This window comes from Zonotrichia albicollis, chromosome 5 (genome assembly GCF_047830755.1).
Source record: "Zonotrichia albicollis isolate bZonAlb1 chromosome 5, bZonAlb1.hap1, whole genome shotgun sequence".
NCBI classification, from domain to species: Eukaryota; Metazoa; Chordata; class Aves; order Passeriformes; family Passerellidae; genus Zonotrichia; species Zonotrichia albicollis.
This window is the reverse complement of record NC_133823.1, coordinates 35,783,778-35,807,418: the sequence shown is the minus strand read 5'-3', so window position 1 is coordinate 35,807,418 and position 23,641 is coordinate 35,783,778.

The window sequence follows — 23,641 nt, the reverse complement described above, 5'->3', positions numbered from 1 at the left end:
TTTTAACTGTGTCCATAGTTCTGCTGGTAAAAGCTAAAGTAGGATTCTGTTAAAAATGGCCCTAAGCAGAATGAGGAAATTTGCTTCAATTTTCTGGTGCCTTGCAGTTTATCCAGAACCCAATCCTGCAAATGAGAAGAAGTGGATATACTCATTCACTAGAATATTTTTTCTGTTGAAGGAATATTTCTGTTGTCACAAGGATGATCTCGTGATTCTTTGCAAAGGAAATAATCCTGTTAAATTATAAAATTGCAAGCAAAAGTTAAAAAAAAATAATATCCTCTTAGCAAGGACAAATATCAATTAAAGTATAACTCTTTGAGAAGCCATATTAATTTTATAATCTCAAAATATTTTTTTTATGTAGTAGCTTGGGAAAATAACACATCACTTACTTAGATTTATGAAATACTGAATATTTATTTTCACTTTTAGTCATAAATTTTTCAAATAATGTGACTTCAGTTAACTTAAATTGAAATGCAGTAGTCAGAAGAAAAACCAACTTTTCTAAAGAAAAAAGTTCTTGAATTAGCACGTTTATTCAAAACTATGGATTAAAACAAATAATCAGATATGTAATCATTCATTTAAACTGTCCACAGCATTTCTTTTGGTTAGCCACTTCTCTCTCTAAGAACAGAAGTGTTTATAAAAATAGAAGTGTCTACTATTTCAAGTAAACTTTTTGACCTTTTCTCATTATTCCTACTACAAATAACAATTTTATATTAAAAAGAAACATATGTGAAACATATAGACATTATTTTCAAATCGCAGTCATTTTAAAAATAGCTCTGTAACCTTTATTTTAATGTCCTTAATTCTATTAGAAAGGCAGAAGCAGTAAAAGCTAAAGTGAACATTTCCGTGGATAAAAGATCCTCTTTCCTATACTCACATGACATTGTGAATTTATCAAATAATCTTGTTTCTTTTCCTTTTATTCTCATTCATGTTCGTTTTTTATTCTTTTATTTTTTAGCTGGACATACTTAAAGAAAATATCCCCAGTACTCTCCACAGCAGTTAAAGGGACACAGGTGACTGCCGCAAAAATTTTATATTAAAGGTTGGACTAGACTGTATGTTTTGGTCTTGATATTAGAGGTTTTTCTCTTTATGGTACCCTTGTGGAATAAATACCAAACAGTAAACCAAGATAAATGTTACTTGGATGCAAACAAAAAGCAATTGAGAAATCCTCCTTTTACTATAGCAGCCTACTGAGTAAGCCAGTGAAGTGTTAAGATTTCTTTCATGTCATAGTGACATGAATTAAAAGGAAGGAAGGCAAAAGAGAAATGTTGCAACTGCAAGAATCACGTTTCAATTTTTTTGTGTGTGTGTGTTTTAATTTGCTTACTGTATCTAGACATTGAGAAGATTTCAGGAAAGCTGCAGTTTGTATCAGTGCTGAGTTTTGCCTGGTGATCTACAGTGGCATAGTAAACCATACTGCACAGAGATCTCTCACACTTTGGGTGCATAATGCTCTGTTACCTGTGCTAAATCCTCTGCATTTACAAGTGATTTCACAAATCCAATTTTCATTGTCTCAGTTGTTTTGACAATATTTAATTCTGATCATCTGACATAATGGAAAACATACAAAGCCCAAGCAGGTGGGCAACACCTGCATGTAAACATAATCCATTGCTTCTTCCATTTATATTGACAGCAATTGGGAAAAAATAGTTTAGAAAGCTTCTTATGGGAAAAACCTGAGCATCCTGAGAGTTTTGAAAGAAAAAAGAAGATGTACATTTATTCATGCCTGCTTAATAATATCTTCATCCTGTGATCCACATGCTTTGTAAATAATGTGGGCATTTGGGTCAAAGGAAAAGATGGAAAAAGAAGATATTAGTTTTATTAGGGTTACTTTTTGTTTATACTTACATACAAAGTATAGAACAACAATTCATATGTGGACCTCAAATTGCCTAGAAATAGCATACTTCAGCTGCAGTTGCTGACAGTGTACAAAAAAAGTCACTGTAAAGAAATTATCTAACAAATTACATTCGGTCACCTTCTAATGTCTGACTCAATCCAAAACAGCGGAACATTATAAAGAGAGTAATTGTAACCTATTTATGTAGCACCAGCAGGTTGGTTCCAAAAGCAACAGCATTCTTCACAGACAACTGCTATTCCAGCTTTAATTACCTTCGGCGAAGAGAATATGTGGCAGATAACTGTATGATTTTATTAGTGAGAAGGAATGAATTGTTGCATTATGTTTTCATAAAAATCCAGAAAATCCACATTAACTGACTGAGTTGACGGGGAATTTTGTTACTGGGGAAGAGAAGTCAAGTACAGAACTGTTAAAGTGAAGAAGTAGTTCTTGTATACAGTGGAAGTTTTATGGAGATTCTGAGAGTTGGTTTACTGCTTTTTAAATTCTGATCCCAGTAGTTGAACCACTTTGTGAAGATGCTTTGGATTGCTTTTCTGACAAGCTCCTGTGAGCTCTTGAGTGTTTGTTTTTCTGAAAGTTTAAAAATGCTAAATGACACACTGTTTTGAAGTGTAACATCATAAAGACTGAGATCCTATCTCTAAATAAAAAATTGCTAGAGGTGAGCAAGAGGGGAACTATCTATGTGTGCATTGAAGTTCAAAGGTGTTTTATGTTTAACTCCATGTGCTTTGTGAGCTTTAAGAAGCAGCAATAAAGTGGGAAGTTTCTGTGTCACTGTCAGCAGACTTTTAGGTTAACTGTTTTCTTTTTACACTCTCTTGGAGAATGTGAAACCCTACTTTACAGTGTTTTATATGTATTAAATATTATTGTTTTGATGATAGGGGCTGTTGTATTCTCTTTCCAAAAGTTGTATGAGAATCTCTGAGTTAATTTTATTTGGACACTGCAAACAATAGTCCTTGCATTTATATCATGTTTTTTTCAAAGCATAGTGCTCTTGTATATGAACTAGTCAAAAGTAAATGTAAGATTGTAGGAAAAAGAAAATGTGATCATTTATCAAATTACATCAGAATCCCTTAATCTCTTTCCTTCCTTTTATTTGCTGTGTAGTAAACCTTTAGTTTTACATAGCATATGGGAGTAACTATTTATATTGAAGGACCACATATGCCTAAGGACAGTATAATATAGAATTTACTCTCCATTGCAGTCTCATACATATTTTCCACCCTTTTGAAGATGCAAGGAAAATAATCTGTACAGAGGGTTGGGAGGGTAATTTGTTCCCCACCCTGACTAAGGTGTATAGATTTCTTTCTTCTCTGTACACTAGTTGTCTGTAATGTATGACAGTTTTGCTAATATTCTCGTGATGAGATTCTTTATTCTTATTATTATGTTTCTTATTTCAAACCAGAAGTTTTGATTTACATACCAACAAATGTAACAATCTAAAAAGAGAAATATTTCAGGCTGTCAGTGATCTGTCGTAGACATCTTTTATGAAAAATCCTTTGTTTAGGATTTTTCCTCTTGAGAAGCTGAGAGGCCTCAGGAACAAAATGTAAACATTATCTACTGCTGTGGAATGCAACAAGTGGATCTTTGATTGGCCTGTGCTGAATGCTTTTAATTAATGGCCAGTCACAGCCAAGCTGGCTCGGAGAGAGAGTCTGAGACATAAGCCTTTGTTATCATTCCTTCCTATTCTATTCTTAGCTAGCCTTCTGATGAAATCCATTCTTCTATTCTTCTAGTATAGTTTTAATGTAATATATATCATAAAATAATATTAGCCTTCTGAAACATGGAGTCAAATCCTTGTCTCTTCCCTCAACCTGAGACCCCTGTGAATGCCGTCACAGTGATCTTCAACTAAGAATACCTAGAGTGATTTTTAATTTCACTGAAATTGTTACTTTATATTTGAATAAATGAAGATGACTCTTGATTTATTTTTGTTAACCCAGAACAAGCCTGCATCCCTTCTGAGGAACAGCTGTTTTTAATAATATGAAAAAAAAATCATAAATAAGCTGAGTTGAAAGGGTTCCAAAAGGATTGAGCCCAGCTCCTCACCCTTCACAGGATCATCTCCAAGAGTCACACCATATGCCCAAGAGTGTTGTTCAAACATTTCTTGAACTCTGTCAGGCTTGGTGCTGTGACCTTCACCTTGGAGAGACTCTTCCAGTGTCCAACCACCTTCAGGGTGAAGAACCTTTTTCTAATATCCAACCTAAACCTCATCTGACACAGCTTCAGACCATTCCCTTGTGCCCTGTCACTTTCACCACAGAGATGAGATCACTGCCTGCCCCTCCTCTTCACCTCACAAAGAAGCTGTAGAGTGCACTGGGTCTCCCCTCAGTCTCCCCTTCTCCAGACTGAACAGACCAAGTGACCTCAGCTACTCCTCATATGGTTTCCCCTCAAAGCCCTTCACCATCCTCATGGCCCTTCTTTGGACACTCTCTAATAGCTTTATAACCTTTGGATTTCAGGCATGGTTTGTACAAGTCTTGGTTTAATGGGTGTGGCCACAGAATGATCAGAGGAACGCATAAGGGTTAGTTGGTTATTGAACACAAGATAAGCAGCCTTTGGGTCCCAGGCAGTAGGTACCTGATGTGTATGTCAACAGATCACGGCAGAATGCAGACACCTTAGGAAGGAAAGTTACGCACTAAATCTTCATTATGTTTTGATGATCTTCCCCTCAATATGCCCACAACTGCATTAGACATAGTGTGGATTTCTTATCTAAATCCTGTCAAATATTTCCCCAATTATTTTCCCTCCATGTCATCCTCAAAGCACACTCATTGTGTAGATTACTCTTTGTGGATTGAAGAAATGCATTGAAAATGGAATATGAGCTCACCCCCTGAAAATGAATGTGGATAATTTAAGTAAGGTAGAGGACTGGCAGCTTCTACTTTTGCAGTGACTTGTAACAAAGGGATACTTCAGCTTCAGGGTATAGGGAAGGTTTATAATGCTGTTTGAAAACAGGCCTTTCCTGGAATACCATGTAAGGGAACTAAGTCATGCAAAGCAATAGCCACAGTGACTTAAGATTCTCTTTGGTAGCTCATATTGGATAATTTATAAGACACTGATACCATCTTAATATATTAACTTTTTAATGTCCTTATCTTAAACAGTTCAACTTCTAAGTTATGGGACAGGAAAAACTTGATGCAATAGACTCTATGCTTAGAAAACTTGTCCTTGCACTAAAGAAGAATGAATGGAAAACACGTAGAACAGAAAATCATGTGACTTGACTGAAATAATTTTAGTGAATTTGGAGAACTTGCTAAAAACCAAAAACCCATAATTTAAAAAGGATAAATGCAAAATGCTGCATACACAAAAAAATAAATCACATATATAAAATAAGTAATAAATGAAAAGGCAGAAGATGAGATAATACAGCAAGCTATTTAAGTCAAGTCAGTATTGGTTTGTGGTTGCATGACATTTCAAACTGAAAGGTAATTTACTATGAAAGACAGAGGAGATCCAACTCTGTTAAGAGTTAGTAACTCTACTGAAATACAGTCTGGTTTGGAGGTGAGAGGCAGACAAGCTTCAGGGATTCCACCAGAGAAGTGTGACACTAATTTTAACACTTTAAAACTTGAGGTGTGAAGAAAGAACAGATTTCTTTTCATCTTTAAAGGTTAAGTCTGCAGAGAAATATGTGGTAACACTTGCAGTGTAGTGGAAATGCTGAATAACTTTTTTGTTACCAGTGAAAAAAGAGGAAATAATTTTGTTGGTTTTTTAAGATGAGGGTGTGGTTTTTATTCAGATTTGGTGTAGTTTTTCTTGTTTAAAAATGGTTAAGTTTGATTAGAAAAAAATTAATTTATTATGATTCAAAAGAGGTAAAAAATGAATTTCAACAAATATTTTTCCAGAAATTTAGCAAACATCTTTGACAGATACATTTTTTCTTCTACATGTTCTTCTGTTGGTTATCTTTTTTTTTTTTCCATAAGAATAGTAGATTAACCAGCAATTTGTCAGTAACATCAAAGTTAAAAATCATCTCCAATCAATAATTTTTGTTGATTACAAATGGCAGTCTAGGCACTGAAGAAAGATGTAAATATTTCTTTGGGCATTGTTTAGAAAAGGACTCATTCTTCTCCCTGTATCATTTAATAATGTAACGAATGAAGAAATATAAATTCACAGTATATTTTTTATATACATTGTGGGATTTTACTGGCAGTGGAAATCACTATATTTGAGGGTACTCAAAGTCAAGATACTTACATGGAATAATACACGAACTGGAGTATATTTCAGGAAAATGACATCCTTATCAGTGTTTTGAAACACAACAGATTTCAATGTGAGGTGTTTCAATGTCATCTGTGTGCCATTTGGATAGTCTTATCCAGGCAGTTATGTGCATATTGTGCAAGAACATAATCTCACTGAATGTATCAAGTGGCAGTTGGAGAAGCTGAGTGTATCCGCACCAGAGATGGACTATCAATTTTGATTCACCATGACAGGATGTGCAATGAAGTGCAGTTTGCTTGCAAACAGGATGTAGTTTGGATGTAAGCCTGGAAGTTCTTTGTCCTTGAGTCCATGATCAAACACATGTCAAATAGCTCAGCATTTCTTCAAGCAAATTTTCAGGCTGCAGCCTGAAGGAAACAACTAGCTTGATGATCAGTGTTATATAATCCTTCTGATATGTCAGTTGGATAAATGGAAAGCTATGTGCAAAAAAGACTGACAGAAACACAGGACTCATAAAAGTCTGGTGAAGAAATAATGTGTGGGGAAAGGATGATGTCACTGAGAGAGCTTTTGAACAAAATTATTAAAGAATGAAAGAACAGGAGGAAACAGCTTTAAATTTTAAAAAAAAATTGTTTTTTGTGGTTTTGGGAGGAAAATGAAAGCACAGAAGACCTCAGTGTGATTCAGAGGCTAAGCAAACAATCAAATTATATGTTTTTCAATTCATTATTTCACACTGCATGGAAAGATTTGCTACTTTTCTTCAGAGTCCTTGAGTACCTTAGGATTCCTACTCATTGCTGGCCATTACTGCAGCAGTGCTTACAGTAGTATTTTACTTAAAGATCTGTACTCGTATAGCTGGTAAAGTTCACCATTCTAAGAAAATCAGATATTTCAGGTAAATAAGCTCCTTGCACTGAAAGAAATATGTATTTACCTGCTTTTCTCATTTTGCTGCAATTCTTGCCAAGAAGAGCAAGCAACAAGACTGTTTTATGCAGCTTCAAATAAACCCTTAGATGACAACATTATACAAATATTTGATAAGGAATGTTTTTCTGTGTTTTTGGAAAAGTGATCCCTCTTTCTTTTTCAGCATTCAGAAGTCATAGATTTAGCTTTTAGGTATGCAAATATCAAACTGTCTTTCTTCAGAATCTTTTTACTGAGAATCGCAAAGAAAACAAACAACCCAATGGGAAAATCTAGTAACTGTATATTATTTTTTTCCTTAAATCTCCTCCAACAGACTTCTACTAAAGAAAACAATTAAAATGCCACAGAATCTTTTTTACCATGTTTTATAGTTGTTGTTTTATTTGTCCCTGCTCAATATTCCGAAAACTGCCTAGAGCTTTCACCATGCTCATGTTGATTATGGGGGTCTGATTCTTTAACAAAAAAGAATGAAGACGGGAGAAAATTGATACAGATATGTTCAGGGCAGCCTCCAACTATCTAAACATCAATGTGAGATTTCCCTGCAACAAGAACTGTGGGATAAAGTAAGGAAGAAGTGAGGAGGAGAGAAGAACCTTCACAGAAACTAGTTATATATACCTTCATATAAGAGTATTTGCAGTGTAGAAACTGGGGAACAGGACATGCAAAATCAAAAATAGACTAGGAAAAGATATTATGTTTTGCAGCTGCATTTTCTGCTTCTTATTCATGATTTCTCATTTGGTAGACAATTCTAATATTGAGATCAGCGTACCATTGATGTATACAACGCAAAGTGTTTGTTCCCATAGTAGAAAAAATGTAGATCAGCAGATCCACCAACCTCCATGAATATTCCTATGAAATCCAGTCCCTTTACTCTGATAAATCACACAAACACACACACACGCGCACACACACACACACACACACACACACACACACACACACATATATATATATATAATAGTATCATTGCATCTCTGATGGAAAATCAATGTTTTGGGACCAGTTTTGCATAGATATCTGGCAGTAAAAATCCTTTGTAATGTGAGTTGTTTACATCATTTCTCAAAATATAAAATTGTCAAGTTGCTGTTGAAAAACATTCATATTTTTGGAGAAAAGGGCAAATATATGTTTTTAAAATGTGTTTCATTAACAAATCAATATAGTGTAACTTTTTTTAAAATCTCCAAAAGTCGATTTCAAATGTATACCAAATATTCAATGGTTCTAAAAATATCACAACACTTTCACTTAGATTTATTTTGGTACCAGATGTTTGGGGTGTTATAGATACTGCATACTAGTGGACATTTTTGTCAAGCTTTCTTAGCTACCACATTTGGTTTTTTTTCATCTTTTTCTCTGCCTTCAATCTTGCATTGTTTTGCTAACTTTATTCTTTCAATGTGGTTAAACAAATTTACATAAATTGTAATAAACAGACAAAGCTGACTTATATGTGGATCTATATCACCTAGGAATATGACTTAAATATTTTTCAAAACTAGAACATCTATCTATCTATCTATCTATCTATCTATCTATCTATCTATCTATATCTATATCTATATCTATATCTATATCTATCTGTATATATATATGTATTATAACCGGTCATAAACCACTTGAGTCTTCTTATGGATTTTCTTTTCCATAAGTATAATTTAGTCTTTAAAATTCTGAGGTATCACATTAAATAAATCATTGAGACTTTATTACTTCAGGGTTTTTTTCTAGTTTCTGGGGCCATTCTGGAAAACTCACATTCCATTATTTAATTCCCACATTTATAACTGTAACTGTAAATAATAACAGTATTTCCTATGGGTCTTTACATAAATCTGAAATTGTTTCTGAAAATTTAGGCATGTAGGAACAGTAAGATAGAGACGTAAATAATTTTTTAGTAATATGCATTAAGAAAAACAGAAGAGCCAACATCCAGGTCAAGGAGAATTATTTCCTTGATTCCATTGAAAAATTAAAAAAATTAAATACTGGTCTGTCCAGACAATATGAAATAAAATTGAGAAAAGAAAATAAAGAAATGCAACAGGAGCAAAAAACAGTCCTTATTCATTGTACAGGTTTGGAGGAAATTTTTGTATACTCCTTTCAGGAGGCTTTCCTGGCAAAGAGTGGATAACTGCAAAGCTTTATAAGCATCAGGTAGATCAAAAAAATAGTGAAAGGCATTCAGAGTACATAGAATTACATTTTTTCCTGCCTCTCACGCCTGTACTTTTATAAATCCTATGGAGGAGGTTCAGAGTTTTCTGGTAATCACCTGAAGTAGCAAGGGTTACACAGAACCTTCTGTGAGCTCATTACCTCCTGCTGAAGTTCTTACAGGATAAAACCTATGTTTAGGACTATCTCGTGGACCCGCTACACTCTCCATTTCTGGCAGTTTTAAGAAAGCTTGCATTAATAACTTCAACATAGAAAAGTCTAGGTTTAAGATAATCCACAGTAAAAAAACCTAAATATCTTTGCTTTTAAAAACATGTATAGTTGATTTTTAGAGGTAGGATGCATGCTTAAAATGATTGACAAATGTTTTGATGGAAGAACAGCTTGTTGAGTGTCAAAATTAAAATTCTGTTGATGCTGTTTGCTCAGTTCATGGATGTGACCTTTATACTGTTCCTGCTGTCTTCTAAACTTGCTTATTCTTTCTAAGGCCAAAAGTTATATGCATTCACATAAAATGCACAATTATATAATTAGGTAGTTAAAGAATCCAAGCAATGCTGATACCAGAAGTCAACTACAAGCCAGAAGAAACAGTGTTTGTTCTATTCTACAATAGTATTTTATATTTATTTCTGTCATAACTTTAAGGTTTCTAGAGGCACTCTTATTCAGCTGATAGTCTATAAAGTCTTACTTTCTTGTCTTTCCATTTTTAAATTAAGTAGTGTTTCTATTTCTTCCTATTTGTTCCTATTTGAAATAGTTTTCGTTTTTAAAGATGTGGTTAATCTTTTTGGCTCATAACACATATAATGTAAGTTTCAAAAGTAAATTAGCATATTTCATCTGCTGTAATGGACTTGAACATGTATTAAGTTTGCTATGATCAACTAAAAATATTTTATCTTTTTATTATTCTCATATTTTTCTACAAATTAGTATATTCCTATTTTTAAAATGTTTCATCTCTTTAGGAATCAATTTTGTTTCAAACATGAATATGAATATTTATTCAATCAAGTTTTTCCTGATATGTGGAAAAGCATTTCTTGCTTCTGCTGCTGTCAGGAGTGGGGATGTATTTTCCATTCTTTTTAAGATTGCTGCCAGCATATTTGAAATTAGCTCATATATCAATCACCATCCAAAATCTTAGGAAAAAAAATGACCTCGCAAATCCCAAACATTGCTTTGTACTTACCTACCTATGTATTTCTATATGTATCAATGGATTGATCGCTATTTGCTAGTTTTCATACAAAGAACTTTTAGTAAACATAGGCAGAATAGGATGACAGAACACAGACTGAAATAAAGCTGAGCTTTCATATTCTTCTTTATATCAGGGACAAATACTGAACTTCAGACTGGAAAGTTCTTTGTCTTTGAAAGTTTCAAATTTTTTTCCCTTCTGATGCATACAGAAGGCAAAAATTATCAATATGTAATATCTGGACCTGTGTATTGCATGTTTTACCTCTGACATCTTAGTCTTAAGGACACAACAGGTATTGTTCTGAAATCCAAATAGACAATTTAAACAATGTTGAAGTTTCTTGCTGGCATCTTTTTCTAAGTGCGAGTTTTGCGTTATCCTTCTTATTTTTCATCGCCCTATTAAGTGTCAGCAGTGTCCTAGCAGAGTTTTTCATCTGTCCACTGATAATTTGCCAGGTAATGATGGTCTTCCAAAGAACACTCTTTGTGCCTTCATGGAGGATTGTTAGCAACCCTCATGAATATTTGTTTTGAAGTGAGGAAGTGACACTGAAGTGTCTCTGGCGTAGTTGCAGGCTGAAAGGAAGCTGAGAAGTTCAAAGATGATGATTAGTTTCAGCACTTTAGTTAATAAGATTGCATATGAAGATAAACATAAACTGTACTCTTAAAACATCATGAAATTTATAGGGTAAAAGGAAATAAAGAAGAAAAATTGAATTGCTGAACAATTATCAATAGTGCATTACTGCAACCTAAGTCTGAATGAATTGCTCTTAGGGAAAAAAATCAAACAAACAAAGGCTGACATGCTGTGTCCATTTCTAACAATCAATATAGTGAACAAACATGTGGAGCACAGAATGGTGCCCACAGCTAGCATCTTTATTTGCATTTAAGCAGATTAAAATGTGAAGTTTCCTTACATGTAAACAGAATAATATTTGAAAACATAGATACTCTATCAAAATACATTTTTTAGCTGAGAATTTGGTACCGTGTTATTAGAATTTGGGCATATTTGTTATTCAAGTGGGCTCTTACAAAATTATTTTCTATGATCTACAGTCTGCAGATTGTTCTTGAGATAATTTAAAATCAAAAGGTGGAGATGTTCCTATATATAGGATAATCTTGGCTGATAGTTTCCTTGATATAATATGTGAAGATTTATGGATGTAAGTTTTAATCTTTATATACTATACGAAGATTATTTTCTCTGTATAAAACAGGAAGATTTTTATATAGCAAACAAACATTATGGAAAATGTTTCTATATTTTTTTCTCAATTGAAAATACTGAAACTATTTGGAGATGGAGAAAACATTCAAAAGCTCAGAAGAATAACATCCTGACATATACCAAAATTTGTTTTTCAGTAGCTTTTGGAAGGAGTCAAAGGTTGATTTAGGGACCACTTAAGCAAACTGGACATAAAGAGGACCACAGCTGGAGTGGTGGTTTGGCTTTTGTGCTGTTGAAGTAGAGGGTTGATGTCATTGCAAGTCTGTTCTCTATTCACTTTGAAATATCATGGGGATCTTCAATTTCACTGAAGACCATAGAAGGCATAAATGTCATATCTGTCTTAAAGAAGGGAAAAAAAAGGAGTATCTGGGAAACTATGGGCTTTGTCAATCATTAAATTGTCTTTCTCTTCACCAGTGAGTTTTTTCACTTCTGTTCTTCCTATTCTGAGCCCCATCCCACTGGGGTGGGGGAGTGAATGCATGGCCAAGTTAAGCTACAAGAACCTTGGTGGGCTGGGAGGTTTATGAAGTCCAACACAAGAAAATGCTACCTTCAGCTTCCTGACCCATGAAAAAAAATGAAGAAGAAACTAACATACTGAAATGTAAAGTTTGCCTTTGTTAAAATTAACCAGGATAAACTGACAGAAAGATGGCCAGTGTCACCATTTAGGTCGCAACTTTTGTAATAGGATTTAAAATAGACTTCTGGAATATACTGGCTCAAAATTCTTAACACTATTTGATCATATTCAAACTGTTGTGCCATCTCCTTATAGATTATTGGCTTGCTCACACTTTAGGGACTGTGTAATATTCTGTGCCTCTATCTCAGGGAAAATATGACAGAACTGGAAAAGACAAAAGATTTAAGTGAGGTTCCAAAATAATGGAACTCCAAAAAACTCTTTCCATGCAAGAAAAGAAAGAGTAAGCTAGGACTCTGCAATGCGAAGCAGTGAAGCAGGTGTGACTTCCCAGATGTTTATAAAACAAGACCATTGTGGAGAGAGAGGCTACAGAGAAATCATTCACCAGAAATAGGTGACAGAATAATAACACACAAAAATAGCAAACAAAAAAAAGTGGTTTATCACTAAGTAGGTGATAGACATACAGACATCCTTGTCAAAGTGTGCTGAGTTTGTAAAATGCTTGCCTGGGTTCAAGCAGAATCCATAAGAAGTTAACAGGCAAACAGAAAATCAAATTTTCAAGCCAAAAACCTGAGCTGGAAATAATTTGAAGCAGTAATCGGAAAGAGGTATAATATATATAAAAGGAAAATGTTTATTTATAGAGTATATAAAGCAGAGATTTTTAATGATTAGTCTTTAATTTTACTTTTATGACTGCTATTAGAGAGCCCTGAACTCCTTCCTTATGTGTTAAGCTTTTTGTGTTAAGTGGTCTAAAAAATTGTTAAGTGGTCTAAAAAATTATGAGAATATTTGCATCTGTTTCCATGAAGACTTGAAAGTAAACTGTTTATTTAAAGCAATGCAGAATTTAGCTTGAATGATCTCATTCAGGGCTGAAGTAGCCTGACTATTCCAATTTGATTTGAACTGACAGAAACTCATTTAATTTACCTTGAAACAAGAACTTACGAGCTATGACTGAAACTAAGTTTCCATAAGAAATATATTTGCTATATCCATGTACCTAGTAAAGGTTTTAGAAATAGATATGCAACCCAAGCTCAAAGAACTGTTTAGAAAGACGTACTTTCAGAGGCTTGGTTAATCAGCTCTTGCCTGAATAATTGAAAGGGAATAAAGGCAAGCACAGTGCTCCAGAGGTTATTATTGCTGCAGGAGGTGGGAACCTAAGCAATGGTATGTAAAGTGAGAGTAAAATTAATTTCAACTAATTCTAACTCAAATTCTACTAGACAACAATAGGTCAAAAAAGGAAGTGCTCATTAAATTTCAGCAAAGTTTGCTCTTAATTAGTTTAAGTAAAAAAGTATATTTTGACTTAGTGTACATATAAAACTTGCCATTTGATATTTAAAATGCAAGCCACAAATAACATGTAAAACAAATGTGATAAAATTTTCTGGTGACTGCATTAATTCAGAACAGCCCCGTCATCAGAACAAACATATAGAAAAGGAGTAAAAGCTAATTTTAAACTTAACATAAGCAAAAGAAGTGACAAATGTTAGTCAGCAGGACTCTGTTGTAGCTTGCTGAACCAGATGTCTAAGAGTTTTCCAAAACACTGAGAATAAAGCAGTAATTTCTTACCTAAAATTTTCCATGGATCATCTAGATAGCTATTTTACATCCAAAAACATAAGAGCATTTGAGAAGCTCTAATTTTTTGTAGGCAAAACAGGTGAAGTCCAAATCTCCAAATTATTTCATTAAAATCTCAGCTGTAACACAGAAATGCTACTGCGGCATGGCACTTCTGCAAAATGAGGTTGTGAGCACTTACTCTATTGACAATTGCAGAAAAAGCAGACTCAGGGAACACTGACATAGGCCAAGGTTGAAATTTATTAACAGCTAGTTATTACTGCAGCGAGAAAGAATTGCTTGATGCCATTCATAAAATAGATACAAAACTACTCCAAGGGCACCACAGTGAATTCTATCAAGCACAAAGGTGTCCAAGTCAGTGAACATGGTGGTAGTTTTAGGCATTATATGAGAAGAGACCACATGTTGCTAATGAGATCCACACATGTCACTGTTTCTGCAAGTTTATTTCATAGTAAACAGATTATGTGGCTGAAGACAAGTCTGCCTTCTCCAAAAAAATTAAATAAAATATTGTTAAATGGAAACATCAAGTACGCTGCTAGGAAAAGTACAGAAGACATATGATAAATAGGAATTAAAAGAATATAACTTAAAGCGTCAGTTATTTTCAGTAAGAATTATATCCCTAAATCTCTCTTCATTTGCATGACTCTTCAAAAGATATAAAGACCTTTACAGCCTGTCTAAAATTTCAGGTAATGTAATGTCCATTGCAGAAGTCACCACCTATATTATTTCTTACATAGGAAATAAGTCAAATAACCTGATGTTATTATTCATATCTGTTTGACGGTAAAAGATTAGATATTATTAGAGCATTGAAATTCCATTATTCTATTACTCCTTTACAAACTTGACCTAGGGGAAAGGTTTTCTTCTCCTGTTTTTTTTTATTTGTTTGTTTTTTTGGTTTTTTAAAGCTTTTTGAAATTTTTAGTGTCTGAGATGTTGTACTGCTGTTATTAATAGATTAGGTTCATTGGCCATCTTCTCAAAATGAGCGAGATAGTGCTCTGTGAAATACACCAGGTAATTTAAGACTTCAGGATATTCTTCCCTTCTTTCAGAGGGGTTTTACGTCCTGATCCATTACTTTCAATCTTAGGACTAACCTAAATTAAGAGCTTACTCCCTTATGTATAATTAATGGAAAGAGGCTGAAAAATATATAAACAGTGAGATGCAATTCAGATGTCTATTAACTCTTAGAGGCATTTATCAATGTCTAGTAAAGAGAGGAAGGGAGCTAATGGTGTCTTTTTTTCCTAATATAGATGCCCTGGATAATTGTCTGGGCGGGATGACCAAGTCATTCCTTTACTTTCAAGACAAGCCAAAAAGTTAGACATTAATTAAAGGCACCCAATTCTCATCAGATAGGTTCACTGCATGTCCATCACATCAAGCAGAAATGCAATTATTTAAATCCACAGAACAAATATTATTTAAACTCATGGACAAAATTATTAATGCTTTTCCTGGCTGTACTTTAATACTTGCTTGAAGTGTCTTTAAACTCTGTTTGGAGGGGTAATATATATACATTATTTTCTTGTGAATACAGGCTTTTGCTCTCCCCACCTCTAGACAATCTAATTTAAAAAGTTAAAGAGACTTAATACTAAGATCTGTGGAAATTACATACTTAATCTGTGTATAGTAAGTGGTAGGACTATACTATATGGGTCTGTGCTGAACGAGATTCTGTGCATTCTTACAGAACTTGACTTCTCACCACCAGTAAGGACAATTATGTAGCTCTGCTAAGGAGAGGATATTCTAAATATGTATCAAGCTTAATTTATAAGCATTTTCATGTAGCTTAAAATAGACAAAATAATTGGAATGACATTTGTAGAAACAAGAATGAGGGTGAAGCCTTAGAAGGAAGTATTTATGGAATAAAATATAGCAGGAAAAGAAGTAAGGTTTCAATATACATTCTATGATGGTTATTTCATACCATTAAAAATGAAGGTTATATAGATTCATTTTTTTTCTCAACAAATATTAAAAGGTTAGTTTTAGCTCAACGTTAAAACCAAAACTTTCCTATCTTTATAAGAGAACCCTAATCCGTGCTTCTGCTTTCTTTGACCAAAACTCCCATGTTCAAACAGCCAGTAAATTCAGAGTTAAATCTCATCTGGAATGTGAAGTCGAGATTCAAATCCTTATTTTTGTGTATGAACTCTCTTGTTCTGCTTGTCTTATCCTGTATACATATAGTTTGGGAGTTTGGAAGTAAGATTATAACCATCAGAGTTACCACAGTTTGTTTCTGCTATTTAAATGTTTTAAAGCTTTAAACTAACAACAGCTTTAAAAAGAAGGAACTTTTTTAGGATGAAGATCTCTTCAATTTATGAAATGTGTATTTCTAACTCATCCAGTTTGCAATAATTGTCAGTCTGCCAAAATGCTTTATATTTGTGCATGTATATGTATATGTACATTTCTATGTGCTGCACAAATATACACATGTGCCTACACATGTGCAGCCACACAAACATATAAATATACACACACTGAAAAGTCTTGTGACCTTTCTGGATTTCTGCACCAGCAAAGAGGCTGAATGTTAGCTTATTTTATGTCCTAAACTTTAGTGATAAAGGTGGAATAAAAATAAGCAGACTATTCTACATTTCAGTCATGAGTTTTAGTTGGCATTGATTAAATCAGCTTCCAGACAGCACATTATTTAGGGAACCTCCCCATCTGAATAATTATTCTGTGTTTGTAAAACACATTAGTTCTGGTAGAAAGCCAAATTCAAAAAGAGGAGATACAGACCAGGTAAGTGTCACTCTTAAGTGCTCCTAATTGTTTTGCAGTAATTATTGGGAGCTTTTATTATGCAAATATTAATAGTAGTGCAGCTTTCTTCATTAAGAAGCAGTACCGACATGCTTCCAGAATGAACATGTCTCTTACACTAACAAATCTCCTAACGAAAACATGACAAATATGTAGAAGTGTCCAGAAATGGTGTTGAGTCAATAAGTCTTCCTTTTCCTGCAAAACTTCAAAGTAAATAATTTTTCATTTAGTAAAGCCAGAAAGTAATTTTCTCTAAAGCTTGTTTCGTTTATCACAGAAACAATAAACTTTTGTGTATTTTTTTTGTTTCACTAGTTAGTAGTGGAAACTGCAAAATATTGAGGCTTGGTATATTCTGCTTGACAGACATGTTTCCATAATAATGGAACTCCCTTCATTTCCAGTTTGAGACTTAGAAAATAAAAAAAAAAAACCTCTTTCATGCTCTTTTATTTTTGAAATTTAACTTCATTCTAAAAAAGTATAGAGAATATAAAATATATTCGACTGGGTTTTGTTATCAGGAACATGACTTTTACCACCCTGTGAAATATTTTTCAAAATCCTCATTTAAACAGCTTGCCAACACACTGAAAAGATACGTGTTAAATTATTTCTCTCCCACTATTAGTCCAGGATTCCTACACAAAAATAAAAGTACTTTTAGGATCAAGAAATTAGAACTGAAATTGTTAGATGCATGGAGATCTTTCCCACCTGTAGATAACCAGTGAAAAAATTTGGTCTCAGCTTTCTGAGTGTTATGATTTGGTAGGGTATGGTGAATCCATTGGCCTAGGCATAATCTATTTCAGCAATCTGGGGGATGCAATTCTTTTGAGGAACTAGAAGAAAACAGCTTTGTTTCTTTAAATCATTGGTGTGTTCTAGTGTTTCGGAAGTGATAAGATATTTTAAAAATGGTAGAATCCTCCAATGCTGGAAGTTATTAAACCATTGCCACCTAGCAAAACAAGGCTATGACTCAGCAAATAGATTAGCATAAAGAAGAGAACACATTACTGCTAGATAATCTCTACTAAGTTTCAAGAGAATAATGATTATTCAAATTCAATAACTTTTGAGCATAATTTGAATGAGTTATACCTAAGTTAAGATAGTATTAGTGTTCAGTAATTTTCTGTATTCAGTAAAAGAGCGGAAAATGTGGCAGCCTAATGACTTGTCAGCATCTAGAGGGACTCATTTTCATGAGTTCCATAAAGGATATTCAAAATTCAAGAATTTAAATCATGCTTAAATCAACACAAGATGATCAAGCTATTTTTAATTTCTAGCTAAAGTCCTCATATCATTTAGCAGACATATTTTAATTTGTTTAACTGGTATTTACATTCAGGTTTTTTTCTTTACTATACTTTCTCCAATAAATCTTGGTTTAAGACAGTAGGGATTGGCAAGTTCACAGGAAAAAGTTGCTGTATAATACTGCAAAGTGCAGAAAGACTGCCAAAACATGTATTTCCCTAAAGCTGCATTATTCTACTTTAGAACTGTCTAGACTTCAATCTGTGTTGGTTTTGCACCCTCTGGTTTTTGGTAGTTAGGGGAGCCACAGAGGTGGCTTCTGTGAGAAGTTGCTGGAAGCTTCCACCATGCCTGGCAGAGCCAATTCCTGATGGCTCTGAAGATGGACATGCTGCTGGATAAAGCTGTGCCAATGAGAGAGGTTGGTAACATCTCTCTGATAATGTATTTTAAGAAGGAAATCAAAACAAAGTGCAGGTGATTTTTTTTGTCAAACAAGAGGAGGAGGCGAGAACATGTGAGGGAAACAACAGAGACACCAAGATCAGTGGAGAAGGAGGGGAGGAGCTGTTCCAGGTGCCACAGCCATGATTCCTCTGCAGGCCGTGGTGAGACCAAGGTGAAGCAGCTGTGCCCCTCAGCCCTTGGGGATCCACGGAGAATGCAGAGATCCACCCACAGCCCACGGGGAGGTGTTCATGCTGGAGAGGGTGGATGTCTGGAGGAGGCTGTGATCCAGTGGGAGACCTGGTGGAGAGAGAGAGGGCCCCTGCTTCCCAGCTGGAGCAGCCTGTCCTTGGAGCACTGCACCCATGGAAGAGTGACCCACACCACAGCAGCTTCAGGAGGACTGTGTGCCCGTGGAGGGGCTCACGTTGCAGCACTTTTGGGAGGACTCCTGCTGGTGAGAGTGGACCCACTCTGGAGAGGTTCATGGAGAACTGCTTCCTGTGGGAGGGACCCCATGATGTAGCAGGGGGAGGACTCCTCTCCCTGTGCAGGGGAAGAAAACCTGGGGTGATGAACTGAGCAAACCCCCATGCCCTGTCTCCCTGCACTGTCGGTGGGAAGGAGGAAGGGGTTGGGGAAAAAAGGTGTTGTTAAGAGCTTATGTTACTTCTCATTATCCTCTGATTTTTTTTAAAGTAATAAATTCACTTTGTACTTTGAAGTTGAGCTCGTTTTGCCCTTGGGTTGTTTTCTCCCAGTCCTTATCTCACTTCATGAAGCCTTCATGAAGTTTTTCTCTCCTCTGCTCAGAGGTGGCAGGGGTCTGGTGAGTGAGCAGCTTTCGTGGGTGCCTGGAGTTTGGTCAGTGTCAAACCATGAAACAACCCAAAGAACCTGGTCTGTAATCCTTCTCTTCCAGTTCTGTTGCTCTTCCCACAGAGACTCTTTTCTCCAGGCATACACTTTTGTCTGCTGCATGGTAAGAGGCTCTTTGCAAGCCGTGTACGTACACACAGAGAAAAAACACAGCAGTACATGTGTCTGATGTGTACAGTAGATAGGTGCAGTGCCAGGTTAAGCATTAATGTACTTATCAGTTCTGAGACTCTTGTATGATCTCTGCTGGCCAGCAAGTGGTCATTCATACCAGGAGTAATCCTGGAAAGTCTGACCTTTGATCTTGCTGATTCATTGTGTTTGAGTTGCCTGCTTTTTCCTTAAGGGGATATATTTTCCACATCTGTGTTTTTCCCTTGTGGTTCCCTGAGCTGCCAACTATTGTCATTGCAACAATTTCTCTTCTGCCTGTGTTATTACTTATTTCATGTGGCTCCCGTTCATGTACTCCCAAAGCTTAGCAGCCACCTTCTTGTTAAGATTCAGCCAAGGTCACCCAGCTATGCTGCACCAAAGTAGCTCTGGGGCCAGAGAGCTTGACTCAGACTCTGTGGGTTGTGCTCTATCTGTAGTTTAAGTTATCTAACTGCTTACATTATAACAACATTTCAAGCAGCTTGCAAATCAGCTGTCTTAAATTAAAACTCTGTAAATATTTCATTCTGTCGTCTTTATCAGATATGACAAAGAATTTTATTTATAGGCTATAGTTCTGAATTATTATTCTGTCTCTGAGATAGGGAAACCCTTATGATGTCTGGAATATGTATGCATGTGTATATGTATTTATGTTTTTTTTTTTTTTTGACAAATCTTTCTGATTTTGGAGGAGGGATACAGTTACTTTCCTGACATCCAAAGGAACCTAAAATTATATGTTAGTAGCACATCTTAAATGTAAATGAATTTTAAGATTTTGGGAGTGTTACAGGACAGCACAATTGCTGTATTTCCTGAGAGTTTTGAGCTTTACTGAGGGGGATGGGAAGGCACAAGGAGCATGCCACATTTTGCAACAATACTTGCTTTTCCCGATGGTGATTTCTAGACCTGATTGGTCTAGACAACGTCTCTCATAAGAGGAGGGGAAAGATTCCTAATGAAGACTGTGAAGAGAATCAACTGTTTCATACCCTTGAGGTCAATGTATAGGTGTAAAAAAACAGGTGCCTAGAAGAAAATAAAGAAATAACAGTAGATTAGTCAGCTCGATTTTGGATTATAGAATAGAGAGGCATGCTGGAGTGTGAAAATTAAAATGAAGAGAGAAGTAAACTTGGAACAGAATGGGAACAGCAGCACTAAATCAACTGTGCAAGTTCATGCAACAAGAACATTCTACTTCCAGAACGAGAAATCCTGTAAGTATTTATACCATGACAAAACATTGGACCTAATGTCCAGTTGGACTGTCTTCAGACATTTTTTCCTCTCTATGATATAATTCTTCAATGGGATTTAGCATGTGTCAGGCTGTGATTACATATGCTTGTTTGTTTTCAGTGAGCACCAAACTTCCAGCCAAAGTTTTTTGTTTTATTCTGAAAATAAATGAGTCTCTGTGACATTGGTGTGAGTCTGGCACTTGTTCCCATTCTGTCATAACAGACTGCACAGATTTCCATTTCAGCCCTTGGCAAAAAAATCTGTATGCCCAGTTCTCACTGATCTGAATGCATGTCAGGCATTTAGAGATGTTTCATGGGCTGAGAAAGTTTAGAAAGGAGAATGACAGATTTGTTTCTTTCCTTTTTGAATAGTGTTTTCCTTTTTTTCTGTGATGAACTTAGTAATGAGAACTCTGTGTTGGTAACTTCTGATTATATTGTGTAAAACCAGCATACAACATAGAAATATCTTCATGAAGGAGGAAGAAGGATATCTGTAGTAGTGGGAAAGATGTATACTATTTATTGTTCAAAGAGCACTTTTCAAGTAGAAATTTGATTTTTCTCTCTTGGCATGATGTAGAAATATATGAACAGGATTTGTCTTGGTAGAAAATTGGATTGTGTGCAGAGGTGCATTGCAATGATGGCAAATGGGCAGTGAGTCATACTACAGCCAGTGTAAAATAAATGAAGGCCAGCAACAACTAAACAAAATCCTGGAATGTGTACAGCCTTTGTCTCAGCACAGCCACCGTTATTGGTCTGCACAACTAAATGTCTATAGACTCACAATTCCATCACATGAATTAAGTCTCAGCCAAAACACTTTACTTCAATTCAGCTCAAGCCTCCATGGGGCCGGTTGCCTTGGGTAGATGAAGCTGTTATCTAGGGTAAGAAAACAGCAGGAATTAAATATTGTATCTGTCGTTTGTGTTTGTCTTCAAGAAAACTGACTTAACCTCCTTTTCACAGGTGATGAGCTGAACTACACTAACTGAGGTGCAAGAGGAAACATTAATAATAATGTAGTGCCTGGCAGGGTCATGAGCCCGGTCTTAACCCCAAAAAAGAGCAAACAATAAACTCAATACTAGCAGTCCTTGACTGTAAACAGATATTCTGAAGCTGGTAATTCAAGTATGTTCTCATCAGATCTCTCTATAAAATTCCAGCTCTAATTTGAGGTTGTCTGTTGATTTGTCAGACACCTAAATTTACATCTTCATAAATACTTTAAAAATTAATTCTCCTAACAATTCTCACACTGCACTTCCTGACTGCTGTAATCATTCAATAATGTCTTTCTGAGCATCTAATGAAAAGATTAGGACACTTTCCCTTCAATCTCTGTAAGTCACAGATTGCTCTCAATATTTTTTTAGTGCTCTAGATTTTATTAAATAATTTGGAGCAAAAGGTCTTGTAAAAGTAATAAAATAAAAATCCTATGCTGAGTTTTTTATATAATGAAATCATACACAAAGAAAAGCTGTACATTTCATCAGAGTATTTTAAAAAAATTTCTTAATGAAAAAAAGATTGATGCATTTGGAAGCAGTTTTTATTATTCATTTAAGAAGACAGCATTAGATATATTAATGTCTCTAGAAAGAGTGATAAAAACATTTCCAGGTTTACTCTTCTCAGGTTCTGCTCAGCTCAAGTAATACAATTCAGTTATGACCAAAATACCCATACAAAAACTAAAAAAAAACCACCCAATACAAAGAACATTTTAAATTTTTCACAGAAGTGCAGAGTATATATAAGAGAAGAAAAATTACAGGACAGCTTTTTTTTTCCCCTATGGAACAGAAATATCTCCATTGTCTAAATTTTGGGGTGAAAATATCCATTTTATTTTAATTGTATTAATCTATTTTTTTCAGTTTGTGGGATCTTTTAAAAGGCTAAAAGTAAAATTAATATATTATGAGAACTATATTTATAAAACAGAAATTTACAACCACAATATACTTTTGAATACTTTTTCTGTAAGAAGCAATATCAGGATGGTTATATGGGTCGCTTTGTTTCGGCTCTGTTTCAGCTCTGTGACTTCAGCTTGTGACTTCTGATTCATGAATGAATATATTTATTAATCCAATTATAGATCATGGAGAGCTGCTGCTTGGCGACTCCAAAAAAATTTATTTTTTCCCTGCAGATATGTAGGTATGAGATAAAGATATATAATGTTCATACAGATCTATAGTGGATTATGCAGAATTATTGCTCTGTAAGAGAATTGTAGCAATAGATTTTTCATGTTCTGAATATTACAAGTTTCTTTGTCCCCTCAATTTTTTTCTGTTGTTCAATTCCCACTAGAATCTGCTTATACTTTGCCCAAAGCTTCCCCCTGTCCATGACTGCCTGTTGTTTATTCCACATTTATTTGTCTGTGGAACATGTAGTAGGAAAATGCTTTTGTGTTGAATTACACAACATGCAGTAATCACCATGTAACAAAATCTTTTTTTTTTTTTAATGAAAGAAAATTTTGTCTTGGTAATTTCAATCCTATGTGATAAGTATTCATTCTTTTAAAAGAGTAATTTCTTGATGTCACTGAATAATGCCTCTGGCTATAACATTCTCTGACCTTGAAACCCGTCATGCCCACTAAAAAGGTTACCACAGTCCTGTAAAAGGCCTGTTCCTTTGACAGATCAAATACATCACCTTGAAAGTCTGATTTGAAA